Consider the following 7178-nt stretch of genomic DNA (forward strand, 5'->3'; position numbering starts at 1 on the left):
GTCTCCCAGTAGAGTTCTACTTGGAGTTTTGGGATGCCATTGGACACCCTATTGACGAGAGTTCTAGGGCGATGCTTGAAGAATGCACCTTACCGCTTTCCTTCCGCGAGGGACGCATAACACTTCTGCCTAAGAATAGCCCCACGTCAACGAGCCCCGAAGACTGGCGACCCATAACATTGCTAAACGTTGATTATAAACTTTAACTGGCATAATTGTACGTCGACTTAGCAAGCTACTTCCATCGCTTATTTCGTGGCACCAGGTGTGCTCCGTTCCGGGCCGAGAAATTCACAGTCACTCTTGTGTCACACGTGACATCATGCAATATACGATAAGTCGCCGCGCTCAAGGTCTGTTAGTTTCTTTGGATCAAGAAAAAGCATTTGATTACTTAGAACATGAATATATATTTGGCATGCTAGATGCATTCGGATTCCCCCAAAACTTTGTTCAACTGATTAAAGCAATTTATGCCAATATAGAAAGCACTTTGCTACTAGATTCGAAGGAAAGCAAACATTTCCGTGTAACACGAGGTGTCCGTCAAGGATGCCCACTTTCTCCAGTGTTGTTTATTTTATCTTTGGAACCATATTTAATAGCTATAGAGCGTCATCCGCACATTAGGGGCCTGCCACTCCCTGGTAACTCCTTTGTAAAAGTAACAGCGTATGCTGACGATATTACACTGTTTGCCCACAATGAACAATCGGTTTTATATGCCCTCAATGTCTTCCAGGAATACGCATCATTATCTGGTGCAAAACTTAATTATTCAAAAAGTAAATATTTCTTTATTGGAGCTCCAAGTGCACGACTTCATATCGCTTCACCACTTCAGTGGCATCCCGTAATTAAAATCTTGGGAATCTCCTATACATCAAGGGGCATCTGTGATGGCATGTGGACTCCTGTCGTGAACACATTCAAAAGCAATGTTGAGGCAGCCCGGGATTTTGATTTTCCTCTACTTGAAAGGCGATATTTGATTCAGGCAGTCTTCTTAGGAAGCGTATGGTATATTTGTCATGTAGCTAAACCACCTCTCCGAGTATTGAGGAGTTTGCAAAGCAGTGCCAACTCCTTTTTCTGGGCGGGTGGTACCGAACTATTGGCGCGACCGGCGTTGGGGCAGCCCCGCGAACGTGGTGGCTTCTCCTTCCCGAATGTTTCAGTCACAGCCTCTATACTTTTACTACGCACTATAAGACGAAACTTAGCAAATGATGACACTCCGGCACAAACTCTAGCCAAGTACTTCCTGGGCACGTCATTGCGAGTATTGCTTCCGACGAGCCCGGTAAATCGTGGACCTCAGTCGGCGGACATGCCTGCAATATACAAGACAAGCGTAGCCTTCAGCAGACACCTGTCGGATACGTGTCCGGGCGTCGACATTGTTACTGATAAGGTCGTAGAAATAATGGGCGCTGTCCTGCTTCCATTGATAGCCCCCTGACCGACGTCCCACAGCGCACAGACTTCAATGGATGCGCATGGCCACGACCACGCTACCTGGCCACCTTCGTGACTTTATTTGGAGACTGGGCTGGGGACTACTTCCAACTCGGGACAGGCTTGAGCGTTGGGGAGTGGTACGTGGCTCCACGTGCCCCAACTGCATATCGATAGAAACTAACAGACACGCAACAATCGAGTGTGTCGTCGCACGAGTATTTTGGCGCGCCGTCTATGCAGGGTTCAGAGGCCAGGCCGTACGGGACTTTGTGGCAGCCGGAAGGTTTCCGCGCGGACGTTTCGCAGGCCTTCTGGTGGTAGCAGCCCTGTTCAGCCTATGGCGCAATCGATGTGAAGCAGTCGCGGGCAACTGTCGCCGCCGTGCAATATGGCCTATCATGGGCCGCCTGAGGCGGGAGATGATTAGCTTCCTCTCAGAGGAACTCTTTTTTCTTGGAGAGTGCGAGTTTCTCCGCCACTGGTCTTGCCCATTTGTTATGGTTAAAAACGGGCGAGTCCACTTAATCTTCCGCCCGGAGTGGCGATAATAGCCACTTTCCAACAGTTATTGCTTCCATTTTGAAATTTCTACTCTTGGTATTAAAATGTTCTCGATAATCGCACGAGCAAAGTGTTCATTTTATATTGTATAATTGTATTGTATTATTGTATAATTGTATCGTATATTATCTGTGTACATAGCTATAGAGTTTATACCTATGTGCAATCTGTGAGCACAGCGTTATAGTGTCTAATTATGTATAATACGTGTACACAAGCTCGTACATATGACTACTTTAGTAAACCCATGTACATAGTGTAAATAAACTTTTTCTAAACAGTATCTGTTCTTATCAGCTTAATATCTGATACGGGTCCTATTTGGACCCAAGATATTAAACTTATTTTTGGAATGGGGCGGAGTGCTTGAAGCTTGCTTCACCTCCGCCACGGGTTGGCCCGGTATTGCACTGCCTCCGGGATCGGCCCACTCACCCCACGGGGTGGGTAAAATCTTAATCAAAAATCAGACCTAAATATCAATACAGGAGCTCACAAAAGGAGCCAGAGCTCTAATTGGAGCACGGCTTCGTATTTTGGTGCCGCGTTTTTGCCTGCTCCCACCGCCCCGGTAGACGCGGTTTCCGCACGCGAGTGCACATGATCTAAAGGGTTGTTTCAATGCGAAACGCATACAACAGTTGCACGCGCACCAGGTATGTCCGTGACAACGATATATATTTATTACTCGAGATTTTCGCCACAAATTTGCCCCCCGTAATATTTGCAAAGCTCTGCCACTGGACGCCGAAGCTCTGCGGGAATGCCACTTTCAGGAGGCGTAGGCTATATTTGTATTGCACTGCCTCCGGAATCGGCCAACTCACCCCACGGGGTGGGTAAAATCTTAATCAAAAATCAGACCTAAATATCATTACACAGCTCACAAAGGAGCCAGAGCTTTAATTCGAGCACGGCTTCGTATTTTGGTGCCGCGTTCTTGCCTGCTCCCACCGCCCCGGTAGACGCAGTGCTCGCACGCGTGTGCCTATGATCAAAGGGCTGTTCCAATGCGAAACGCATACAACAGTTACACACGCACCAGGTATGTCCGTGACAACACTAAATATTACTCGAGATTTTCGCCACAAATTTGCCCCCGTAATATTTGCAAATCTCTGCCACTGGACGACGAAGCTCTGCGGGAAAGCCACTTTCAGGAGGCATAGGCTATATTTGTACACGTTAGAGAAGAAGAAAAAAGGCCCCCAAAAGTAATTAAACAATTACTCAAAAGTAATCCCTTACTTTTACGTTACTTTCCTCCCAACGTGTATTGACACTGCAGAAATACAGTAAAAAGAACAAGCTGGCCTGGCTGTAACCCTTCACAATTTGTCTTCACCATTTAAAATTGCTCGTTTGTTACCTACCGTCGTTTTCGTGTGAAAGCACCAGCAACGACACTAAAATCTGGAGGGAAGGTAATTTAATCCATAACGTAATTAAAATAAAGCTGCACATTATTCAGCCCTAAAAATAATGTTAGTGTGCTATAATTGCAGAAAGAGGTGTATATGAGTCACGTAACAGTTTCCCAAAACAGGGCATACAATCACATTACCAAGCAAGCGCAAACCGTGACACTCGAAACAAGCAAGAACGAGACCAAGCCCAAGCAAATCAAACAAGCGCGAGCAGACGATAGTACGAAACCAGATACGAGTACGCATCGAGCGGTCGGGCGGGTCCGCATGAAACCAGTTTCCTGCGCTCACGTCACTCCGCCACTGTAACTCCGCCGTTCGCGGCTCGCGTCTTTCATCTTTCGCTGTTGTGTTGGCGTATAGGTCTCTACTAATTTGCTAACGCAATTGATGCTTCGCCTTTTAGGGCGAAACTGACTTTTTTTTTAACAGGAACAACACGAGAAGACCAAGGGCTTGCTGAAGGCCTTATAATGTTCCGTGTGAGCATGTCGTTCACTTCTTGTTCTATAACTTTTCGCTCCGTAGGTGACACACGGTACGGGCGAGGCGAATGATGCGAGAGCCGTCTGTTTCAATTCGATGAGTATAGTTACAGTGGTCTAACTCGGGCCTCGCGAAGAAACGTCAAAAGAAGCTTCGTGCTTGATTAAAATGGTGAGGAGTGCATTGGTCTCGGTCGGATTGAGATCTTTCCTCAAGGTGGCCTTAATAGCACAAGAGTGGCCTTCTGCAGGCGTACAATGCGTGAAAGACGAGGCAGCTGAAACACTGACGACACATACCGGCGCAGCGTCAGCGAGGTTGGCGACAGTAGACCCTTCCGGCAGTAGTAGAGGCTCAGGAGTCGTGTTAAATGCTGCGAGGCTGGCATAGCCACTCGAGAACCGGACCAAGCAAGAGGCGATGGCGAGTCCTCGAGAAATGCAGCGCTGAGAAGGTACAAGCAATGCGTCTCCGTCGAAAATGTCTCTTGACTCGACGGTAAGAATACGTTCTCCGTCTGGTGCGATAATATTGTTACGGGGAGTATTTAATTACCAGTAAACGGCTAGCGCTTGTCTAGTCAAGACTGCGCAGAGCGCACAGAGCGCACAGGTTCCAGCAGGTTTCAGTCTGACAGAAGAGCCTCTGACCCAGCCCCACTACAACGTCTTTGTCTTTGCCATGGCTCGTGACATTATCCCCGGCCGATGAAGCACCGTCCCGGTGCTTGTTGTGGTCAAAATGGGTTATCACAGTTGTAGTGTTTGAGGCGGGAAACATGTACGATGTCACTTCGTGGGGCGGCAGTCGATGAGGTGGATGCCATGGGAGATATCTCATAGGTGACAGGAGTCACCTGGCGCAGCACGCGGTAGGGCCCGACGTACCTCGACATTAACTTTTCACAAAGGCCGACACGACGAGATGGGAGCCAGAGGAGGACGAGAGAGCCCGGTGGAAAATCAGTATCCCGGTGTCGACGATCGTAAGTGGCCTTCTGTGCGGTCTGCGATGACGAGAGTCGAGCGCGGGCGACTGTGCGCGCGACGAGTGCACGCGTGATGGCATCTTGCGCATAGGAAGTCGTGGACGGGGAGGCTGGATCAGAAGGGAGCAAGGTGTCAAAGGGTAGTAAGGGATGACGTCCAAAGAGAAGATAGAAGGGTGAGTAGCCGGCAGTTTCATGACGCGATGAGTTGTATGCAAATGTGACGAACGGAAGCGCAACGTCCCAATCGTGGTGGTCATCGGAAACGTACATGGAAAGCATGTCGGTCAGTGTACGGTTTAGGCGTTCGGTGAGTCCATTGGTTTGAGGGTGATATGAGGTCGTGAAGTTGTGGTGAGTAGCACATGATCGAAGTAGATCGTCAACCACACGAGAGAGGAAGCAGCGACCGCGATCTGTGAGCAGGTGACGTGGAGCACCATGTTGGAGGATGACGTCATACAGTAGGAAGTCGGCTACGTCTGTGGCGCAGCTGGTTGGCAACGCTCGAGTAATTGCATATCGAGTGGTATACTCCGTAGCGACTGCAATCCATTTGTTGCCTTTCGTGGAAATTGGAAAGGGACCGAGCAAGTCCAGGCCCACTCGATAAAAGGGCTCGGTTGGAACGTCAATTGGCTGAAGTAGACCAGCAGGTTGGGTCGCAGGTTTCTTGCGACGCTGACACAGGTGACAAGATGTTACGTAGCGGCGAAAGGACCGATAAAGGCCCTTCCAGAAAAACCGTCGTCGTATGCGATCATAAGTTCTCGAGACGCCTAAGTGCCCGGAAGTGGGGGCGTCATGAAACTGGACGAGGACGTCCCTGCGCAGATGATGCGGGACAACGAGCAGGAGTTCTGCGCCGTCGGGGTGCATATGTTGCGGCGGTAAAGAACGTTATCCTGAAGCAAGAACATGTTGAGTGAAGGGTCGATGGTGCCGGACTGCAGACGGTCAATAATAGAGAGCAACGATGGATCTCTACGTTGTTCGTCGGCCACATGGATGAAGTCTGTTATCGCCAAGACACAGGTGTCGGAGTCTGTTTCAGTGGAGTCGGGTGGTTAAACGGGATGGCGGGAGAGGCAGTCGGCGTCGTTGTGTAACTTGCCAGATTTGTAGACTACCGAGAACGTGTACTCCTGTAACCGTAATGCCCAACGGCCGAGCCTTCCTGTGGGGTCTTTAAGTGTCGAGAGCCAGCAGAGCGCATGGTGGTCTGTTATGACCACGAACGGCCGTCCATATAGGTACGGACGGAATTTCGCGACAGCCCAGACGAGAGCTAGGCACTCCCGCTCAGTAATGGTGTAATTCTTCTCCGACGGTGACAGAAGACGACTAGCATACGCGATCACACGGTTGACTTCGTTCTGTGTTTGGGCGAGGATAGCACCAATGCCATGGCCGCTTGCGTCGGTGCGAAGTTCTGTTCTAGCAGCCGGGTCAAAATGAACCAGCACAGGTGGTGAAGTGAGGGCAGAAATCAACGACGCAAAGGAAGTCGCTTGTTCCGCGCCCCAAGAAAAGGCCGCATCCTTTTTGAGTAGGTCCATGAGGGGTCGAGCAATGTCCGCGAAGTTGAGAACAAAGCGGCGAAAGTAAGAGCAGAGCCCAATAAAGCTGCGTACTTCTTGCGTGGACCGTGGAACCGGGAAGTCGCGGACGGCACGGACCTTGTCAGGGTCCGGTTGTACGCCAGTAGCGTCGACTAGGTGTCCAAGTAATTTGATCTGGCGGCGCCCAAAGGTACACTTAGATGAATTGAGCTGGAGGCCAGAACGCCGAAATATGTCGAGAATGGCCGACAGACGAGGGAAGTGGCTGTCAAAGCTGGGCGAGAAAACGATGACGCCATCCAGATAACAAAGACAGGTTGACCATTTCAGACCACGTAGAAGAGTGTCCACTCTTCGTAGAAGAGTGAACAAAATCCACTGCTGCAATGAGGTTGGGACACGGTAAATCGAAAACGGAATAAGTCTCGGTGTCGCTGATGTTTATCCGTCGCCGCAAGAAATTGGTGCAAAAGCAGCAGACAGGAATTCCCGTCCTAATATCACCTGATGAGCGCTCGTCGAAAGCACCGCGAGTTGTACATGATGACGAGTACCGTCTATCAGAACGCGAGCTGTGCACTGTCCGGTAGCACAAATGGGAACGTCATTGGCACCACAGAGAACCGGACCAATTACATACGGCGTTTGCACTTTTCGCAGACGGAAGCACACTTCATGATGGATAACAGAAGT

At 49.7% G+C, this 7178-nt stretch overlaps 1 pseudogene; it reads left to right on the forward strand.

Moving 5' to 3' along the window:
• The first annotated feature begins 2286 nt into the window (after positions 1–2286).
• On the forward strand, positions 2287–2458 carry LOC119459830 (U2 spliceosomal RNA; annotated as a pseudogene).
• The last annotated feature ends 4720 nt before the right edge of the window (positions 2459–7178 follow it).

This window comes from Dermacentor silvarum, chromosome 7, assembly GCF_013339745.2.
Source record: "Dermacentor silvarum isolate Dsil-2018 chromosome 7, BIME_Dsil_1.4, whole genome shotgun sequence".
In the NCBI taxonomy this organism is placed as follows: domain Eukaryota; kingdom Metazoa; phylum Arthropoda; class Arachnida; order Ixodida; family Ixodidae; genus Dermacentor; species Dermacentor silvarum.